Genomic DNA, 22,797 nt, shown 5'->3' with positions numbered 1-22,797 from the left:
TTGACATGGTCCAGGTCAAGTCTAAAGTCAGTCGGATGAAATGTGTAGGAGAAGTGGGCAAAAGTATGCCCCCTGAAAATGTGCAAAAATCGTCAAAAATGGGACATTCAAAAATTCATAGCTCACTTCCTGTTCATTTTAGCACATGGGTCCAAGAGACTTTTTTGTAGGTCATGGACTCCCTCATACACCTAAAAATTTTCGTAGATCTTGCTTAAACGTACAATCGGGGCTGCTTCGTTAAAAATTTCTAGGGGGCGCTATTGAGTCATTTTTGTAAAAATAGGACAATACATGATAAAATATTGCTCATTTTGCCAGGCCAGATGTGTGTGCCAAGTTTCATGAGTTTCTGCGCATGTTTAGACCATCAAAACTAGCGTTGTTTTCTTGGTGAACAGTGCTTAGCCACGCCCACAGCGATTCGCGAAAACTCACAAACTTCGTGTTGTGACATCATGAAGGCCGAAACCCCCATCTGAGCAAATATGAGGTTGGTCCAGTTAACGTGTTTGGAGAAAAATGTACAAGAAAATTCGTAAGAAAAAAAATTGCCACTAGGTGGCGCTATCAGTTAGATGAAATATAAGTTCGTAGATGTCTTTAGGGCTGGACTCTCATCAAATGTGTGAAATTTTGAGAAGATAGGATCATCTCGGTCAAGTTCATGCAGCTTTTATTGTCACGAAAAATCTTCAGACTTTGCGTCACCGTAGCGGCCACGCCCTTTGGCGAAAAGTTACAATATTCGGTGTGGGGCATCATCAACATCTTAAGGCTTTTCTGACCAATTTTCAACTGGATCCCTTCAACGAGCTCAGCACAGTAGCTAAAAACGTAAAGTATGACATTTATTGTAACCACTAGGTGGCGCTATATGTATAACTGAATTTTTTCATATAGGTGTTTTCAGGCCGTGACTATTACGTTGCCTGAGAAGTTTGAGATTTTTTGGAGCTTGTACATGGGAGTTATTCAGCATTTGCTCTTTCTGGACAAATGAAATTTTAAAGGCAATATTTGATGCCCCGCCCCCGTCATATAGTATTTCGAAAACGCAAGATTTTTTGCCTAGTTTTTCTCTTAAGTCTTGAGATGATAAATGCCAAGTTTAAAGTCAATGGGATGAAAAATGTTTGCATAGGGGGAAAAAGCATGACCACAGTGAATGTGCCAAAATAGGCCAAAATTGGACATTAAAAAATTCATAGCTCACTTCCTGTACATTTTAGGAAATGGCTTCCACTGACTTTTTTGTGCGTCTCGTAGTGCTACACGTGCCTGCCATTTTTCGTAGCTCTAGCTCAAACGGACCGGGATTGGTTTTTATTTTTCTACGCTAGGTGGCGCTATAGAGTCGCGTTGTTATGACAACTACATAATATCAAATTTTTCGCCGGGCCCGAAGAGACTGCAAAGTTTGGTGAGTTTTCGTAAATGTTTAGGCCCTCAAAAATGCGATCGTTTACGGAGAAGAAGAAGAAGAAGAATAATAATAATTCTTACAAAAACAAGAGGGACCTCGCAGCGGTCGCTGCTCGGGCCCTAACTAGAGCTGCGAGCAGCTATAAAGGGCCCTCGCAGCCCGGGCCACGTTGGGGTACTTGCACGTTGGGGAACTTGCACATTGGGGTACTGGCACATTGGAAGCAGAATTTCTTTGAAAATGGCATGATAAACGTGGATTTTTTTTTTTTTTTTTTTGCCAGGTGTGATGAGTGTGTCAAGCTCAATGGGTTTTGGTGATTGTTAAGATCTGCAAAAATCAGCGTCTTATTTTTTATTTTTAGGCAATGAGTTGCCCTGATTGGTATTTTTTGTAAAAGTGTATATACACATCATCGCTCGTTGTACTCATTGCACAATGTTACTTTTATTGTCCAAAGGGGCAATCAAAAATGAATAAAACAAAATGGAAATGTACATACGTTTGGATCGGTGTGAAGCCAGTGAACAATTTGAGTGGTGGAAACTAAAAGAATATTCATAAATGACTGAGTTATCACACTTAGAATGAGTGTACATTTTTTGTACAAAATACCGTATGTGGGGTATTTTTTTTTTATTCCTCAAGGGCTAGGTGGCGCTGCATATATAACTGAATGTTGTCACAGAGATAACTTCAGGCCTTGACGATAAACATACATGTCAAGTTTGGGATTTTTTGGAGCATGTACCGGGGAGTTATCAAGCATATCCTTTTTCATTGCGAAACACAAAATTTGATGCCCCGCCCTCATAATATAGTATTTCGAAAAGACAAAATTTTTCCCCCCTGTCGTTGGCTCAGGTCTTGACATGGTCCAGGCCAAGTCTTAACTCAGTCGGATGAAACGTGTAGGAGAAGTGGGCTAAAGTCTGCCCCCTGTGAATGTGCAAAAATCGTCAAAAATGGGACATTCAAAAATTCGTAGCTCACTTCCTGTTCATTTTAGCATATGGGTCCAAGAGACTTTTTTGTAGGTCTTGGGCTCCCTCATACACCTAAAAATATTCGTCGTTCTTGCTTAAACGTACAACCGGGGCTGCTTCGTTAAAAACTTCTAGGGGGCGCTATTGAGTAATTTTTGTAAAAATAGCACAATCAACAATAAAATATTGCTCATTTTACCAGGCCAGATGTGTGTGCCAAGTTTCATGAGTTTCTGTGCATGTTTAGACCCTCAAAACTGGCGTTGTTTTCTTGGCGAACAGCGCTTAGCCACGCCCACAGCAATTCGCGAAAACTCACAAACTTCGTGTTGTGACATCATGAAGGCCGAAACCCTCATCTGAGCAAATAAGAGGTAGGTCCAGTTAACGTGTTTGGAGAAAAACGTAGAAGAAAATTCGTAATAAAAAAAATTGCCACTAGGTGGCGCTATCAGTTAGATGAAATATAAGTCAGTAGATGTCTTTAGGGCTGGACTCTCATCAAATGTGTGAAATTTTGAGAAGATAGGATCATCTCGGTCAAGTTAATGCAGCTTTTATTTTCACGAAAAATCTTCAGACTTTGCGTCACCGTAGCGGCCACGCCCTTTGGCGAAAAGTTACAATATTCGGTGTGGGGCATGATCAACATCTTAAGGCTTTTCTGACCAATTTTCAAATGGATCCCTTCAACGAGCTCAGCACAGTAGCTAAAAACGTAAAGTATGACATTTATTGTAACCACTAGGTGGCGCTATATGTATAACTGAATTTTATCATATAGATGTTTTCAGGCCGTGACTATTACGTTGCCTGAGAAGTTTGAGATTTTTTGGAGCTTGTACATGGGAGTTATTCAGCATTTGCTCTTTCTGGACAAATGAAATTTTAAAGGCAATATTTGATGCCCCGCCCCCGTCATATAGTATTTCAAAAAGGCAAGATGTTTTGCCCAGTTTTTCTCTCAGGTCTTGAGATGATAAATGCCAAGTTTGAAGTCAATTGGATGAAAAAATTTTGCAAAGGGGGAAAAAGCATGACCACAGTGAATGTGCCAAAATAGGCCAAAATTGGACATAAAAAAATTCATAGCTCACTTCCTGTACATTTTAGCTACATGGTCCCAATAGACTTTTTTGTGCGTCTCGCGGTGCTACACGTGCCTGCCAATTTTTGTTGCTCTAGCTCAAACGTGCCGGGCTTGGTTTTTATTTTTCTACGCTAGGGGGCGCTATCGAGTCGCATTGTTATGACGACTTCATAATATCAAATTTTTCGCCGGGCCTGAGGAGTGTGCAAAGTTTGGTGAGTTTTCGTGAATGTTTAGGTACCCAAAATCGCGATCGTTTGCGGAGAATAAAGAAGAAGAAGAATAATAATAACTAGAGCTGCGAGCAGCTATAAAGGGCCCTCGCAGCCCGGGCCACGTTGGAGTCCTTGCACGTTGGGGTACTTGCACGTTAGGGTACTGGCACGTTGGGGTACTGGCATATTGGAAGCAAAATTTCTTTGAAAATGGCATAATAAACGTTTACATGTAGAATATTTTTTTTGCCAGTGTGTGTCAAGCTCAATGGGTTTTGGTGATTGTTAAGACCTGCAAAAATCAGCGTCCTTTTTTATTTTTAGGCAATGAGTTGCCCTGATTGGTATTTTTTGTAAAAGTGTATATATACATCATCGCTCGTTGTACTCATTGCACAATGTTACTTTTATTGTCCAAAGGGGCAATCAAAAATGAATAAAACAAAATGGAAACGTACATACGTTTGGATCGGTGTGAAGCCAGTGAACAATTTGAGTGGTGGAAACTAAAAGAATATTCAGAAATGACTTAGTCATCACACTTAGAATGAGTTTACATTTTTTTGTACAAAATACCGTATGTGGGTTTTTTTTTTTATATAAGCCTCAAGGGCTAGGTGGCGCTGTATTTATAACTGAATGTTGTCATCGAGATACCTTCAGGCCTTGATTATAAGCATACATGTCAAGTGTGGGATTTTTTTTGGAGCATGTACCGTGGAGTTATTAAGCATATCCTTCATTCACGATATTGCTTTTAATGTCCACAGAGGCTATCAAAAATAAATAAAAATATATATATGTTTGGATAAGTCTGATGCCAGTGAACATTTTGAGTGGTGGAAACTAAAAGAATATTCATAAATGACTTAGTTATCACACTTAGAATGAGTTTACATTTTTTGTACAAAATACCGTATGTGGGGTATTTTTTTTTTATGCCTCAAGGGCTAGGTGGCGCTGCATATATAACTGAATGTTGTCATAGAGATAGCTTCAGGCCTTGACGATAAACATACATGTCAAGTTTGGGATTTTTTGGAGCATGTACCGGGGAGTTATTAAGCATATCCTATTTCAGTGCGAAACACAAATTTTGATGCCCCGCCTTCATCATATAGTATTTCGAAAGGTCAAGATTTTTCCCCCTGTCGTTGGCTCAGGTCTTGACATGGTCCAGGTCAAGTCTTAACTCAGTCAGATGAAACGTGTAGGAGAAGTGGGCAAAAGTCTGCGCCCTGTGAATGTGCAAAAATTGTCAAAAATGGGACATTTAAAAATTCGTAGCTCACTTCCTGTTCATTTTAGCATATGGGTCCAAGAGACTTTTTTGTAGGTCTTGTGCTCCCTCATACACCTAAAAATATTCGTTGTTCTTGCTTAAACGTACAACCGGGGCTGCTTCGTTAAAAACTTCTAGGGGGCGCTATTGAGTCATTTTTGTAAAAATAGCACAATCAACAATAAAATATTGCTCATTTTATCAGGCCAGATGTGTGTGCCAAGTTTCATGAGTTTCTGCGCATGTTTAGACCATCAAAACTGGCGTTGTTTTCTTGGCGAACAGTGCTTAGCCACGCCCACAGTGATTCGCGAAAACTCACAAACTTTGTGTTGTGACATCATGAAGGCCGAAACCCTCATCTGAGCAAATATGAGGTTGGTCCAGTTCACGTGTTTGGAGAAAAATGTACAAGAACATTCGTAAGAAAAAAAATTGCCACTAGGTGGCGCTATCAGTAAGATGAAATATAAGTACGTAGATGTCTTTAGGGCTGGACTCTCATCAAATGTGTGAAATTTTGAGAAGATTGGATCATCTCGGTCAAGTTCATGCAGCTTTTTTTGTCACGAAAAATCTTCAGACTTTGCGGCACCGTAGCGGCCACGCCCTTTGGCGAAAAGTTAAAATATTCGGTGTGGGGCATGATCAACATCTTAAGGATTTTCTGACCAACTTTCAACTGGATCCCTTCAACGAGCTCAGCGCAGTAGCTAAAAACGTAAAGTATGACATTTATTGTTACCACTAGGTGGTGCTATATGTATAACTGAATTTTATCATATAGATGTTTTCAGGCCGTGACTATTACGTTGCCTGAGAAGTTTGAGATTTTTTGGAGCTTGAACATGGGAGTTATTAAGCATTTGCTCTTTCTGGACAAATGAAATTTTAAAGACAATATTTGATGCCCCGCCCCCATCATATAGTATTTCTAAAAGGCAAGACTTTTTGCCCAGTTGTTCTCTCAGGTCTTGAGATGATAAATGCCAAGTTTGATGTGAATTGGATGAAAAATGTTTGCAGAGGGGGAAAAAGCATGACCACAGTGAATGTGCCAAAATAGGCCAAAATTGGACATAAAAAAATTCATAGCTCATTTCCTGTACATTTTAGCTACATGGTCCCAATAGACTTTTTTGTGCGTCTCGGGGTGCTACACGTGCCTGCCAATTTTCGTTGCTCTAGCTCAAACGTGCCAGGCTTGGTTTTTATATTTCTACGCTAGGGGGCGCTATAGAGTCGCGTTGTTATGACGACTTCATAATATAAAATTTTTCGCCGGGCCTGAGGAGTGTGCAAAGTTTGGTGAGTTTTCGTGAATGTTTAGGTCCTCAAAAATGCGATCGTTTACGGAGAAGAAGAAGAAGAAGAAGAAGAAGAAGAAGAATAATAATAACTAGAGCTGCGAGCAGCTATAAAGGGCCCTCGCAGCCCGGGCCACGTTGGGGTACTTGCACGTTGGGGAACTTGCACATTGGGGTACTGGCACATTGGAAGCAGAATTTCTTTGAAAATGGCATGATAAACGTGGATTTTTTTTTTTTTTTTTTTGCCAGGTGTGATGAGTGTGTCAAGCTCAATGGGTTTTGGTGATTGTTAAGATCTGCAAAAATCAGCGTCTTATTTTTTATTTTTAGGCAATGAGTTGCCCTGATTGGTATTTTTTGTAAAAGTGTATATACACATCATCGCTCGTTGTACTCATTGCACAATGTTACTTTTATTGTCCAAAGGGGCAATCAAAAATGAATAAAACAAAATGGAAATGTACATACGTTTGGATCGGTGTGAAGCCAGTGAACAATTTGAGTGGTGGAAACTAAAAGAATATTCATAAATGACTGAGTTATCACACTTAGAATGAGTGTACATTTTTTGTACAAAATACCGTATGTGGGGTATTTTTTTTTTATTCCTCAAGGGCTAGGTGGCGCTGCATATATAACTGAATGTTGTCACAGAGATAACTTCAGGCCTTGACGATAAACATACATGTCAAGTTTGGGATTTTTTGGAGCATGTACCGGGGAGTTATCAAGCATATCCTTTTTCATTGCGAAACACAAAATTTGATGCCCCGCCCTCATAATATAGTATTTCGAAAAGACAAAATTTTTCCCCCCTGTCGTTGGCTCAGGTCTTGACATGGTCCAGGCCAAGTCTTAACTCAGTCGGATGAAACGTGTAGGAGAAGTGGGCTAAAGTCTGCCCCCTGTGAATGTGCAAAAATCGTCAAAAATGGGACATTCAAAAATTCGTAGCTCACTTCCTGTTCATTTTAGCATATGGGTCCAAGAGACTTTTTTGTAGGTCTTGGGCTCCCTCATACACCTAAAAATATTCGTCGTTCTTGCTTAAACGTACAACCGGGGCTGCTTCGTTAAAAACTTCTAGGGGGCGCTATTGAGTAATTTTTGTAAAAATAGCACAATCAACAATAAAATATTGCTCATTTTACCAGGCCAGATGTGTGTGCCAAGTTTCATGAGTTTCTGTGCATGTTTAGACCCTCAAAACTGGCGTTGTTTTCTTGGCGAACAGCGCTTAGCCACGCCCACAGCAATTCGCGAAAACTCACAAACTTCGTGTTGTGACATCATGAAGGCCGAAACCCTCATCTGAGCAAATAAGAGGTAGGTCCAGTTAACGTGTTTGGAGAAAAACGTAGAAGAAAATTCGTAATAAAAAAAATTGCCACTAGGTGGCGCTATCAGTTAGATGAAATATAAGTCAGTAGATGTCTTTAGGGCTGGACTCTCATCAAATGTGTGAAATTTTGAGAAGATAGGATCATCTCGGTCAAGTTAATGCAGCTTTTATTTTCACGAAAAATCTTCAGACTTTGCGTCACCGTAGCGGCCACGCCCTTTGGCGAAAAGTTACAATATTCGGTGTGGGGCATGATCAACATCTTAAGGCTTTTCTGACCAATTTTCAAATGGATCCTTTCAACGAGCTCAGCACAGTAGCTAAAAACGTAAAGTATGACATTTATTGTAACCACTAGGTGGCGCTATATGTATAACTGAATTTTATCATATAGATGTTTTCAGGCCGTGACTATTACGTTGCCTGAGAAGTTTGAGATTTTTTGGAGCTTGTACATGGGAGTTATTCAGCATTTGCTCTTTCTGGACAAATGAAATTTTAAAGGCAATATTTGATGCCCCGCCCCCGTCATATAGTATTTCAAAAAGGCAAGATGTTTTGCCCAGTTTTTCTCTCAGGTCTTGAGATGATAAATGCCAAGTTTGAAGTCAATTGGATGAAAAAATTTTGCAAAGGGGGAAAAAGCATGACCACAGTGAATGTGCCAAAATAGGCCAAAATTGGACATAAAAAAATTCATAGCTCACTTCCTGTACATTTTAGCTACATGGTCCCAATAGACTTTTTTGTGCGTCTCGCGGTGCTACACGTGCCTGCCAATTTTTGTTGCTCTAGCTCAAACGTGCCGGGCTTGGTTTTTATTTTTCTACGCTAGGGGGCGCTATCGAGTCGCATTGTTATGACGACTTCATAATATCAAATTTTTCGCCGGGCCTGAGGAGTGTGCAAAGTTTGGTGAGTTTTCGTGAATGTTTAGGTACCCAAAATCGCGATCGTTTGCGGAGAATAAAGAAGAAGAAGAATAACTAGAGCTGCGAGCAGCTATAAAGGGCCCTCGCAACCCGGGCCACGTTGGGGTACTTGCGCGTCGGGGTACTGGCACGTTGTACTATGTACTGTCAAATAGGACAAGGACCATCTAAAATGTTTTTGACAAGCCTTGTGTGTGCAAAGTTTAATCAAAATGCAAAATATGGTGCGCAATTCCCAAAATAAATTCAAAATGGCGGACTTCCTTTTAGGTTTAGCATACGGCTACAGAATACTTTTTGTAGGTCTTAAGCTAATAGGTATGCCTCCCAGTTTTCACAAATCTAGGTCAAGTCATCTTTAGTTGTGTATCGCTTGAATCATACAATTGGAAATGCTCCATAAAAATGCATAGAGGGCACTATTGAGCACAACGTTGGGTTACTTGCACGTCGGGGTACTGGCACGTTGGGGTACTGTTACATGGAACAAGGACCATTTAACTCATTCACTGCCTTTGACAAGTATACTTGTCAATTGTATTTTTTAGAGCGGTGCTAAATGGGGGAGAATCTGAGCATGCTCCACTGTAAATATCAAACTTGGAAACAACTTTACTGATGCCCAACCACCGGTAGATGACATCATTGCCCCATTTTATAGGAAATAAACACAGTTTCAGAGTCCATGGGAGAAATGGCTGTATTTTGGCAAACCTACATTTTTCTGCTGTCAATTATAAAAGAACGGGACGGGACAAAAAGTAGGGAGTCTATTCTGTTATTTGGTAGATTCGGTTTATATATAATTATTGAATGGAATATCACGTGAGTATTGGAAATGTAAAAATTTTCTATAATGACTGGCAGTGAATGAGTTAAAATGTTAGTTTTTTCCATGCCTTGTCTGTGCAAAGTTTCATGAAAAAGGCCAAAAATGATGTAGAATTCCCAAAATAAAATCAAAATAGCGGTCTTCCTCTTTGGTTTGGCAAATGGCTACATAATACTTTTTTGTAGGTCTAGCATAATCATACAATTGGAAATGCTTCGTAAAAATGTCTAGAGGGCGCTATTTATTGCAAATTGCACAATAAATCTCTGAAAATTCATGTTCATGACAAGTCTGATGTGTTTGCAAAGTTTCATGAGTTTTCATGTGTATAAAAAAAAAAAAAGCAGCACTTGACAAACAATGCATTGCTATGGCAACAGCGTGTTACAAAATAAAAAACTTTCGATTACTTTGCATCTTAAACATCTTAAGATGAAACACACCAAGTTTGAAGACAGTCGGATAAATTTTGTAGGAGGGGTTCGTTAAAATATGACCCCTGAAAAAGGCCACAAAAAATGGCAACAAATCCCATCATAAATCAAAATGGCAGACTTCCTGTTTGGTTTAGCACATGGTTCCAAGAGACTTTTTTTTGTACATCATGGGCTCTTATGTATGCCTGCAAATTATCATAGCGCTAGGTGAAACGTACAACCGGGAATGCTTCGTTAAAGAGGAGTTTTTTAGCTCAAAATGTGATGCCCGGCCCCTGGGGGACTTCCTGTTGGGTTTAGCACATGGCACCAAAAGACTTTTTTGTACATCCTGGGCTGTTACATATGTCTACAATTTTTCGTCGTTCTAGCTGCTTCGTACAACTGGGAATGCTTCATTAAGAAGGATTTTTTTCCTTTGCAAAAAGTGCATGCCACGACAACAGCGTGTGATGAAATAAAAAACTTTCAATAACTTTTCATTTTCAACATCTTAAGATGAATCACACCAAGTTTGAAGATGATCGGATAAACTCTGTAGGAGGAGTTTGTTAAAATATGACCCCTATGAAATGGCCAAAAAAAATGGCAACACATTCCAAAGTAAATCAAAATGGCGGACACCCTGTTAGGTTTAGCATATGGTTCAAAAAGAGTTTTTTGTACCTCGAGGGCTGTTATATACCTCTACAAATGTTGGTAACTCTAGGTGAAACGTACAGCCGGGTATGCTTTGTTAAAGAGGAGTTTTTTAGCTCAAAATGTGATGCCCGGCCCCTGGGGGACTTCCTGTTGGGTTTAGCACAGGGCACCAAGAGACTTTTTTGTACATCTTGGGCTGTTACATATGTCTACAAATTTTCGTAGCTCTAGCTGCTTCGTACAAATGGGAATGCTTCTTTAAGGATATTTTTTTTCCTTTAAAAACAGTGCATGCCATAACAACAGCGTGCGACGAAATACAAAGCTTTCAATAACTTTTCATCTTCAACATCTTAAGATGAATCACACCAAGTTTGAAGATGATCGGATAAACACTGTAGGAGGAGTTCGTTAAAATAAGACCCCAATGAAATGGCCAAAAAAATGGCAACACGTTCCAAAATAAATCAAAATGGTGGACTTCCTGTTAGGTTTAGCATATGGTTCAAAAAGAGTTTTTTGTAGGTCATAGCCTGTTACATATGTGTACCAATTTTCGTAGCTCTAGATTAAACGTACAACCGGCAATGCTTCGTGAAGTAAGAATTTTTAAACTCTAAATTTGATGCGCCGCCGCCGTCATATAGTATATCAAAAACTTTTCATTTTTCACAATGATGTTGTCCCAGGTGTTGAGATGGTACATCCCAAGTTTGAAGTCAATCGGGTTAACCGTGTAGGAAAAGCGGGCAAAAGTATGACCCCTGTAAATGTGCAAAAATTGGCAAAAATTGGACATTTAAATACTCATACCTCACTTTCTGTCTATTTTAGGGTACACACTTCAAAGAGGTTTTTGTTCATTGGGATGTGCTACAGGTGCCACACAATTTTCATAGCCGTCGGACAATCGTAGCGGGACAGGGATCCGTTTAACCTATGTAGGGGGCGCTAAGGAGCCATTTTTCTGTTATCATGTATGGCGACTTTAAAATATCAAATTTTTCGCCAGGCCTGATGTGCGTGTAAAGTTTGGTGAGTTTTCGGTCACGTTTAGTGTCTCAAAAATGCGATTGTTTGCGGAGAAGAATAATAAGAATAAGAATAATAATAACTAGAGCTGCGAGCAGCTATAAAGGGCCCTCGCAGCCCGGGCCACGTTGGGGTACTTGCACGTTGGGGTACTTGCACGTTGGGGTACTGGCACGTTGGGGTACTGGCAAGTTTAGGTAAGGCACATTGGAAGCAGAATTTCTTTGAAAATGGCATGATAAACCTTGACATGTGGATTTTTTTTTTTTTTGTAAAAATACCGTTAAGTTGGTGTATTTTTTTTTATGCCTCTAGGGCTAGGTGGCGCTGTATATATAATGGAATGTTGTCATAGGGATACCTTCAAGCCTTGACTCTAAACATACATGTCAAGTGTGGGATTTTTTTGGAGCATGTACCGTGGAGTTATTAAGCATATCCTTCATTCACGATATTGCTTTTAATGTCCATTAGAGGCTATCAAAAATAAATAAAAAAGTACATGTTTGGATAAGTCTAATGCCAGTGAACATTTTGAGTGGTGGAAAGTAAAAGAATATTCATAAATGACTTAGTTATCACACTTAGAATGAGTTTACATTTTTTGTACAAAATACCGTATGTGGGGTATTTTTTTGTTTTGCCTCAAGGGCGAGGTGGCGCTGCATATATAACTGAATGTTGTCATAGAGATACCTTCAGGCCTTGACGATAAACATACATGTCAAGTTTGGGATTTTTTGGAGCATGTATCGGGGAGTTATTAAGCATATCCTTTTTCAGTGCGAAACACAAATTTTGATGCCCCGCGCTCATCATATAGTATTTCCAAAAGTCAAGATTTTTCCGTCTGTTGTTGGCTCAGGTCTTGGCATGGTCCAGGTCAAGTCATAAGTCAGTCGGATAAAACATGTAGGAGAAGTGGGCAAAAGTATGCCCCCTGAAAATGTGCAAAAATCGTCAAAAATGGGACATTCAAAAATTCGTACCTCACTTCCTGTTCATTTTAGCATATGGGTCCAAGAGACTTTTTTGTAGGTCTTTGGCTCCGTCATACACGTAAAAATTTTCGTAGATCTTGCTTAAACGTAGAATCGGGGCTGCTTCGTTAAAAATTTCTAGGGGGCGCTATTGAGTCATTTTTGTAAAAATAGTACAATCAACAATAAAATATTGTTCATTTTACCAGGCCAGATGTGTGTGCCAAGTTTCATGAGTTTCTGCGCATGTTTAGACCCTCAAAACTAGCGTTGTTTTCTTGGCGAACAGTGCTTAGCCACGCCCACAGCGATTCGCGAAAACTCACAAACTTCGTGTTGTGACATCATGAAGGCCGAAACCCTCATCTGAGCAAATATGAGGTTGGTCCAGTTAACGTGTTTGGAGAAAAATGTACAAGAAAATTCGTAAGAAAAAAAATTGCCACTAGGTGGCGCTATCAGTAAGATGAAATATAAGTTCGTAGATGTCTTTAGGGCTGGACTCTCATCAAATGTGTGAAATTTTGAGAAGATAGGATCATCTCGGTCAAGTTCATGCAGCTTTTATTGTCACGAAAAATTTTCGGACTTTGCGTCACCGTAGCGGCCACGCCCTTTGGCGAAAAGTTACAATATTCGGTGTGGGGCATGATCAACATCTTAAGGCTTTTCTGACCAATTTTCAACTGGATCCCTTCAACGAGCTCGGCACAGTAGCTAAAAACGTAAAGTATGACATTTATTGTTACCACTAGGTGGCGCTATATGTATAACTGAATTTTATCATATAGATGCTTTCAGGCCGTGACTATTACGTTGCCTGAGAAGTTTGAGATTTTTTGGAGCTTGAACATGGGAGTTATCACACTTAGAATGAGTTGACATTTTTTGTACAAAATACCGTATGTGGGGTATTTTTTTTTCACGCCTGAAGGGCTAGGTGGCGCTGCATATATAACTGAATTTTGTCATAGAGATACCTTCAGGCTTTGACTATAAACATACATGTCAAGTTTGGGATTTTTTGGAGCATGTACCGGGGAGTTATTAAGCATATCCTTTTTCAGTGCGAAACACAAAATTTGATGCCCCGCCCTCATCATATAGTATTTCCAAAAGTCAAGATTTTTCTGCCTGTAGTTGGCTCAGGTCTTGACATGGTCCAGGTCAAGTCTAAAGTCAGTCGGATGAAATGTGTAGGAGAAGTGGGCAAAAGTATGCCCCCTGAAAATGTGCAAAAATCGTCAAAAATGGGACATTCAAAAATTCATAGCTCACTTCCTGTTCATTTTAGCACATGGGTCCAAGAGACTTTTTTGTAGGTCATGGACTCCCTCATACACCTAAAAATTTTCGTAGATCTTGCTTAAACGTACAATCGGGGCTGCTTCGTTAAAAATTTCTAGGGGGCGCTATTGAGTCATTTTTGTAAAAATAGGACAATACATGATAAAATATTGCTCATTTTGCCAGGCCAGATGTGTGTGCCAAGTTTCATGAGTTTCTGCGCATGTTTAGACCATCAAAACTAGCGTTGTTTTCTTGGTGAACAGTGCTTAGCCACGCCCACAGCGATTCGCGAAAACTCACAAACTTCGTGTTGTGACATCATGAAGGCCGAAACCCCCATCTGAGCAAATATGAGGTTGGTCCAGTTAACGTGTTTGGAGAAAAATGTACAAGAAAATTCGTAAGAAAAAAAATTGCCACTAGGTGGCGCTATCAGTTAGATGAAATATAAGTTCGTAGATGTCTTTAGGGCTGGACTCTCATCAAATGTGTGAAATTTTGAGAAGATAGGATCATCTCGGTCAAGTTCATGCAGCTTTTATTGTCACGAAAAATCTTCAGACTTTGCGTCACCGTAGCGGCCACGCCCTTTGGCGAAAAGTTACAATATTCGGTGTGGGGCATCATCAACATCTTAAGGCTTTTCTGACCAATTTTCAACTGGATCCCTTCAACGAGCTCAGCACAGTAGCTAAAAACGTAAAGTATGACATTTATTGTAACCACTAGGTGGCGCTATATGTATAACTGAATTTTTTCATATAGGTGTTTTCAGGCCGTGACTATTACGTTGCCTGAGAAGTTTGAGATTTTTTGGAGCTTGTACATGGGAGTTATTCAGCATTTGCTCTTTCTGGACAAATGAAATTTTAAAGGCAATATTTGATGCCCCGCCCCCGTCATATAGTATTTCGAAAACGCAAGATTTTTTGCCTAGTTTTTCTCTTAAGTCTTGAGATGATAAATGCCAAGTTTAAAGTCAATGGGATGAAAAATGTTTGCATAGGGGGAAAAAGCATGACCACAGTGAATGTGCCAAAATAGGCCAAAATTGGACATTAAAAAATTCATAGCTCACTTCCTGTACATTTTAGGAAATGGCTTCCACTGACTTTTTTGTGCGTCTCGTAGTGCTACACGTGCCTGCCATTTTTCGTAGCTCTAGCTCAAACGGACCGGGATTGGTTTTTATTTTTCTACGCTAGGTGGCGCTATAGAGTCGCGTTGTTATGACAACTACATAATATCAAATTTTTCGCCGGGCCCGAAGAGACTGCAAAGTTTGGTGAGTTTTCGTAAATGTTTAGGCCCTCAAAAATGCGATCGTTTACGGAGAAGAAGAAGAAGAAGAATAATAATAATTCTTACAAAAACAAGAGGGACCTCGCAGCGGTCGCTGCTCGGGCCCTAATAATAATAATAATAACTAGAGCTGCGAGCAGCTATAAAGGGCCCTCGCAGCCCGGGCCACGTTGGGGTCCTTGCACGTTGGGGTACTTGCACGTTGGGGTACTGGCACGTTGGGGTACTGGCATATTGGAAGCAAAATTTCTTTGAAAATGGCATAATAAACGTTTACATGTAGAATTTTTTTTTGCCAGTGTGTGTGTCAAGCTCAACGGGTTTTGGTGATTGTTAAGACCTGCAAAAATCAGCGTCCTTTTTTATTTTTAGGCAATGAGTTGCCCTGATTGGTATTTTTTTGTAAAAGTGTATATACACATCATCGCTCGTTGTACTCATTGCACAATGTTACTTTTATTGTCCAAAGGGGCAATCAAAAATGAATAAAACAAAATGGAAACGTACATACGTTTGGATCGGTGTGAAGCCAGTGAACAATTTGAGTGGTGGAAACTAAAAGAATATTCATAAATGACTTAGTTATCACACTTAGAATGAGTGTACATTTTTTGTACAAAATACCGTTTGTGGGGTATTTTTTTTTATTTTTATATAAGCCTCAAGGGCTAGGTGGCGCTGTATTTATAACTGAATGTTGTCATAGAGATACCTTCAGGCCTTGATTATAAGCATACATGTCAAGTGTGGGATTTTTTTTTGTAGCATGTACCGTGGAGTTATTAAGCATATCCTTCATTCACGATATTGCTTTTAATGTCCATAGAGGCTATCAAAAATAAATAAAAATATATATATGTTTGGATAAGTCTGATGCCAGTGAACATTTTGAGTGGTGGAAACTAAAAAAATATTCATAAATGACTTAGTTATCACACTTAGAATGAGTGTACATTTTTTGTACAAAATACCGTATGTGGGGTATTTTTTTTTCATGCCTCAAGGGCTAGGTGGCGCTGCATATATAACTGAATGTTGTCATAGAGATACCTTCAGGCCTTGACGATAAACATACATGTCAAGTTTGGGATTTTTTGGAGCATGTACCGGGGAGTTATTAAGCATATCCTTTTTCAGTGCGAAACACAAATTTTGATGCCCCGCCCTCACCATATAGTATTTCCGAAAGTCAAGATTTTTCCGTCTGTTGTTGGCTCAGGTCTTGGCATGGTCCAGGTCAAGTCATAAGTCAGTCGGATAAAACGTGTAGGAGAAGTGGGCAAAAGTATGCCCCCTGAAAATGTGCAAAAATCGTCAAAAATGGGACATTCAAAAATTCGTAGCTCACTTCCTGTTCATTTTAGCATATGGGTACAAGAGACTTTTTTGTAGGTCTTGGGCTCCCTCATACACCTAAAAATATTCGTCGTTCTTGCTTAAACGTACAACCGGGGCTGCTTCGTTAAAAATTTCGAGGGGGCGCTATTGAGTCATTTTTTTAAAAATAGCACAATCAACAATAAAATATTGTTCATTTTACCAGGCCAGATGTGTGTGCCAAGTTTCATGAGTTTCTGCGCATGTTTAGACCCTCAAAACTGGCGTTGTTTTCTTGGCAAACAGTGCTTAGCCACGCCCACAGCGATTCGCGAAAACTCACAAACTTCGTGTTGTGACATCATGAAGGCCGAAACCCTCATCTGAGCAAATATGAGGTTGGTCCAGGTAACGTGTTTGGAGAAAAAATGTACAAGAAAATTCGTAAGAAAAAAAATTGCCACTAGGTGGCGCTATCAGTAAGATGAAATATAAGTTCGTAGATGTCTTTAGGGCTGGACTCTCATCAAATGTGTGAAATTTTGAGAAGATAGGATCATCTCGGTCAAGTTCATGCAGCTTTTATTGTCACGAAAAATCTTCAGACTTTGCGGCACCGTAGCGGCCACGCCCTTTGGCGAAAAGTTACAATATTCGGTGTGGGGCATGATCAACATCTTAAGGCTTTTCTGACCAACTTTCAACTGGATCCCTTCAACGGGCTCAGCGCAGTAGCTAAAAACGTAAAGTATGACATTTATTGTCACCACTAGGTGGCGCTATATGTATAACTGAATTTTATCATATAGATGTTTTCAGGCCGTGACTATTACGTTGCCTGAGAAGTTTGAGATTTTTTGGAGCTTGAACATGGGAGTTATTAAGCATTTGCTCTTTCTGGACAAATGAAATTTTAAAGACAATATTTGATGCCCCGCCCCCATCATATAGTATTTCGAAAAGGCAAGACTTTTTGCCCAGTTGTTCTCTCAGGTCTTGAGATGATAAATGCCAAGTTTGATGTGAATTGGATGAAAAATGTTTGCAGAGGGGGAAAAAGCATGACCACAGTGAATGTGCCAAAATAGGCCAAAATTGGACATAAAAAAATTCATAGCTCATTTCCTGTACATTTTAGCTACATGGTCCCAATAGACTTTTTTGTGCGTCTCGGGGTGCTACACGTGCCTGCCAATTTTCGTTGCTCTAGCTCAAACGTGCCAGGCTTGGTTTTTATTTTTCTACGCTAGGGGGCGCTATAGAGTCGCGTTGTTATGACGACTTCATAATATCAAATTTTTCGCCGGGCCTGAGGAGTGTGCAAAGTTCGGTGAGTTTTCGTGAATGTTTAGGTACCCAAAATCGCGATCGTTTACGGAGAAGAAGAAGAAGAAGAAGAAGAAGAAGAATAATAATAACTAGAGCTGCGAGCAGCTATAAAGGGCCCTCGCAGCCCGGGCCACGTTGGGGTACTTGCACGTTGGGGTACTTGCACGTTGGGGTACTGGCACGTTGGGGTACTGGCAAGTTTAGGTAAGGCACATTGGAAGCAGAATTTCTTTGAAAATGGCATGATAAACCTTGACATGTGGATTTTTTTTTTTTTTGTAAAAATACCGTTAAGTTGGTGTATTTTTTTTTATGCCTCTAGGGCTAGGTGGCGCTGTATATATAATGGAATGTTGTCATAGGGATACCTTCAAGCCTTGACTCTAAACATACATGTCAAGTGTGGGATTTTTTTGGAGCATGTACCGTGGAGTTATTAAGCATATCCTTCATTCACGATATTGCTTTTAATGTCCATTAGAGGCTATCAAAAATAAATAAAAAAGTACATGTTTGGATAAGTCTAATGCCAGTGAACATTTTGAGTGGTGGAAAGTAAAAGAATATTCATAAATGACTTAGTTATCACACTTAGAATGAGTTTACATTTTTTGTACAAAATACCGTATGTGGGGTATTTTTTTGTTTTGCCTCAAGGGCGAGGTGGCGCTGCATATATAACTGAATGTTGTCATAGAGATACCTTCAGGCCTTGACGATAAACATACATGTCAAGTTTGGGATTTTTTGGAGCATGTATCGGGGAGTTATTAAGCATATCCTTTTTCAGTGCGAAACACAAATTTTGATGCCCCGCGCTCATCATATAGTATTTCCAAAAGTCAAGATTTTTCCGTCTGTTGTTGGCTCAGGTCTTGGCATGGTCCAGGTCAAGTCATAAGTCAGTCGGATAAAACATGTAGGAGAAGTGGGCAAAAGTATGCCCCCTGAAAATGTGCAAAAATCGTCAAAAATGGGACATTCAAAAATTCGTACCTCACTTCCTGTTCATTTTAGCATATGGGTCCAAGAGACTTTTTTGTAGGTCTTTGGCTCCGTCATACACGTAAAAATTTTCGTAGATCTTGCTTAAACGTAGAATCGGGGCTGCTTCGTTAAAAATTTCTAGGGGGCGCTATTGAGTCATTTTTGTAAAAATAGTACAATCAACAATAAAATATTGTTCATTTTACCAGGCCAGATGTGTGTGCCAAGTTTCATGAGTTTCTGCGCATGTTTAGACCCTCAAAACTAGCGTTGTTTTCTTGGCGAACAGTGCTTAGCCACGCCCACAGCGATTCGCGAAAACTCACAAACTTCGTGTTGTGACATCATGAAGGCCGAAACCCTCATCTGAGCAAATATGAGGTTGGTCCAGTTAACGTGTTTGGAGAAAAATGTACAAGAAAATTCGTAAGAAAAAAAATTGCCACTAGGTGGCGCTATCAGTAAGATGAAATATAAGTTCGTAGATGTCTTTAGGGCTGGACTCTCATCAAATGTGTGAAATTTTGAGAAGATAGGATCATCTCGGTCAAGTTCATGCAGCTTTTATTGTCACGAAAAATTTTCGGACTTTGCGTCACCGTAGCGGCCACGCCCTTTGGCGAAAAGTTACAATATTCGGTGTGGGGCATGATCAACATCTTAAGGCTTTTCTGACCAATTTTCAACTGGATCCCTTCAACGAGCTCGGCACAGTAGCTAAAAACGTAAAGTATGACATTTATTGTTACCACTAGGTGGCGCTATATGTATAACTGAATTTTATCATATAGATGCTTTCAGGCCGTGACTATTACGTTGCCTGAGAAGTTTGAGATTTTTTGGAGCTTGAACATGGGAGTTATCACACTTAGAATGAGTTGACATTTTTTGTACAAAATACCGTATGTGGGGTATTTTTTTTTCACGCCTGAAGGGCTAGGTGGCGCTGCATATATAACTGAATTTTGTCATAGAGATACCTTCAGGCTTTGACTATAAACATACATGTCAAGTTTGGGATTTTTTGGAGCATGTACCGGGGAGTTATTAAGCATATCCTTTTTCAGTGCGAAACACAAAATTTGATGCCCCGCCCTCATCATATAGTATTTCCAAAAGTCAAGATTTTTCTGCCTGTAGTTGGCTCAGGTCTTGACATGGTCCAGGTCAAGTCTAAAGTCAGTCGGATGAAATGTGTAGGAGAAGTGGGCAAAAGTATGCCCCCTGAAAATGTGCAAAAATCGTCAAAAATGGGACATTCAAAAATTCATAGCTCACTTCCTGTTCATTTTAGCACATGGGTCCAAGAGACTTTTTTGTAGGTCATGGACTCCCTCATACACCTAAAAATTTTCGTAGATCTTGCTTAAACGTACAATCGGGGCTGCTTCGTTAAAAATTTCTAGGGGGCGCTATTGAGTCATTTTTGTAAAAATAGGACAATACATGATAAAATATTGCTCATTTTGCCAGGCCAGATGTGTGTGCCAAGTTTCATGAGTTTCTGCGCATGTTTAGACCATCAAAACTAGCGTTGTTTTCTTGGTGAACAGTGCTTAGCCACGCCCACAGCGATTCGCGAAAACTCACAAACTTCGTGTTGTGACATCATGAAGGCCGAAACCCCCATCTGAGCAAATATGAGGTTGGTCCAGTTAACGTGTTTGGAGAAAAATGTACAAGAAAATTCGTAAGAAAAAAAATTGCCACTAGGTGGCGCTATCAGTTAGATGAAATATAAGTTCGTAGATGTCTTTAGGGCTGGACTCTCATCAAATGTGTGAAATTTTGAGAAGATAGGATCATCTCGGTCAAGTTCATGCAGCTTTTATTGTCACGAAAAATCTTCAGACTTTGCGTCACCGTAGCGGCCACGCCCTTTGGCGAAAAGTTACAATATTCGGTGTGGGGCATCATCAACATCTTAAGGCTTTTCTGACCAATTTTCAACTGGATCCCTTCAACGAGCTCAGCACAGTAGCTAAAAACGTAAAGTATGACATTTATTGTAACCACTAGGTGGCGCTATATGTATAACTGAATTTTTTCATATAGGTGTTTTCAGGCCGTGACTATTACGTTGCCTGAGAAGTTTGAGATTTTTTGGAGCTTGTACATGGGAGTTATTCAGCATTTGCTCTTTCTGGACAAATGAAATTTTAAAGGCAATATTTGATGCCCCGCCCCCGTCATATAGTATTTCGAAAACGCAAGATTTTTTGCCTAGTTTTTCTCTTAAGTCTTGAGATGATAAATGCCAAGTTTAAAGTCAATGGGATGAAAAATGTTTGCATAGGGGGAAAAAGCATGACCACAGTGAATGTGCCAAAATAGGCCAAAATTGGACATTAAAAAATTCATAGCTCACTTCCTGTACATTTTAGGAAATGGCTTCCACTGACTTTTTTGTGCGTCTCGTAGTGCTACACGTGCCTGCCATTTTTCGTAGCTCTAGCTCAAACGGACCGGGATTGGTTTTTATTTTTCTACGCTAGGTGGCGCTATAGAGTCGCGTTGTTATGACAACTACATAATATCAAATTTTTCGCCGGGCCCGAAGAGACTGCAAAGTTTGGTGAGTTTTCGTAAATGTTTAGGCCCTCAAAAATGCGATCGTTTACGGAGAAGAAGAAGAAGAAGAATAATAATAATTCTTACAAAAACAAGAGGGACCTCGCAGCGGTCGCTGCTCGGGCCCTAATAATAATAATAATCCGATCGAAAAACAATAGGGACCTCGCAGCGGTAGCTGCTCGGGCCCTAATAATAATAATTCGACGAAAAACAATAGGGACCTCGCAGCGGTCGCTGCTCGGGCCCTAAAAAGTCCAAAAAAATCGGAAGCTATCAGGATGTAAATGAGTCAAGCAGGTCTGTGTTTGTCTTAGTCAATATGGAGGAAAGCGACCAGTACTGCGTTATCAAAGATGACAGCCATAGACACCGAAAGCCAAGAAACTCGTCACCCATGGCCTTAACCGAAATAACTTGAAAATGGGATAGATGCCACGGACTTCCGACTTGCGTAAGTCACACAACAACACTGTTTCCTGTTACTGTTGAGACATATAGGCTGCGTCCCAATACTTTCACTTCCACCCTTGTGCCCATCAATTGCGTGTTCCAGCTGATGGGTGCGAGTGTGGGGTGCCTCAGTTCTCTGAAATGCATTAATCGGAAACAGCGTTGATGTTTGGCTTACGGAAGTCAGAAGTCCCGCCTCCGTCCGTGGCATATACCCCATTGCTGGCAGTAAGAATGATTTACCGCAGATGTAGTGCTGTGCTTGCCCAGAAGATGACATTTTGGAATCCAAGAATTTGTCGTACAACAAAAAGTAAAAATTAAAAGCCACTTTCTGTGTTAGTATAGTTGGCAGTATAATGCTAAAGTGCCAGCAATGTATTGGGTCTGCAGTTGGCTGGCAACCAGTTCAGGGTGTACTGCCCGAAGCCAGCTGGGATGGGCACCAGCACCCCCGCGACCCTTGTGAAGAAGAAGCAATTGAGAAACTGGATCAATGGATGTATTGGGTGCACCATGATAGTTTGTTAGAAATCTAGCTTGTTGATGTGTAGCAGGAAAAGAACAGCTACACAATAAATTATGTAGAGTAAATTTGACTCTAGGGTGGGACCAAATAGAATCAATTTTAGAGTAGGCTAATATATTCACTTGGAAGAGAGTAAAACAAAGAATTGGAAAAAAGTTACTAAAGGGTTGTGGAATGAACGCACAACCTTCAGCTTGGGAGACACTACCACCTGAGCTATGCCCCTCCTACTGTTTGCTTATCTCCAAGAGGAGACCAAAAACTTTTGTTTTTTGTTTTTTTTCCTGGTCTCCTCTTGGAGTTACTAAGAATTCCAGCTAACACAAGCAATATAATAACACACAGCAGGAGCTGCGTGGCTCTGGGAGTAGATCGATTGTCTCCCAAGCTGAAGGTCGTGAGCTTGTTCCTCAACCCTTGAGTGACTTTTACTTTCTTTATTTTACGCTCGTCCAAGTGTAAGTATTACTCTAAAACTGAGTCTATTTGCTCCCACTCTAACTCGAGTCAAAT

General features: G+C 40.1%; 1 protein-coding gene across 3 annotated transcripts in view; it reads left to right on the top strand.

Moving 5' to 3' along the window:
• Window positions 1-22,797, top strand: part of znf423 (zinc finger protein 423) — a 195,778-nt gene that overhangs the window by 171,491 nt on the left and 1,490 nt on the right. The window lies entirely within an intron of this gene.

The sequence above is a fragment of the Festucalex cinctus genome, chromosome 3, assembly GCF_051991245.1.
Source record: "Festucalex cinctus isolate MCC-2025b chromosome 3, RoL_Fcin_1.0, whole genome shotgun sequence".
Taxonomy (NCBI): Eukaryota; Metazoa; Chordata; class Actinopteri; order Syngnathiformes; family Syngnathidae; genus Festucalex; species Festucalex cinctus.
Note: the sequence above shows the minus strand (reverse complement) of the source record. Positions and strands in the feature narration are given on the sequence as shown.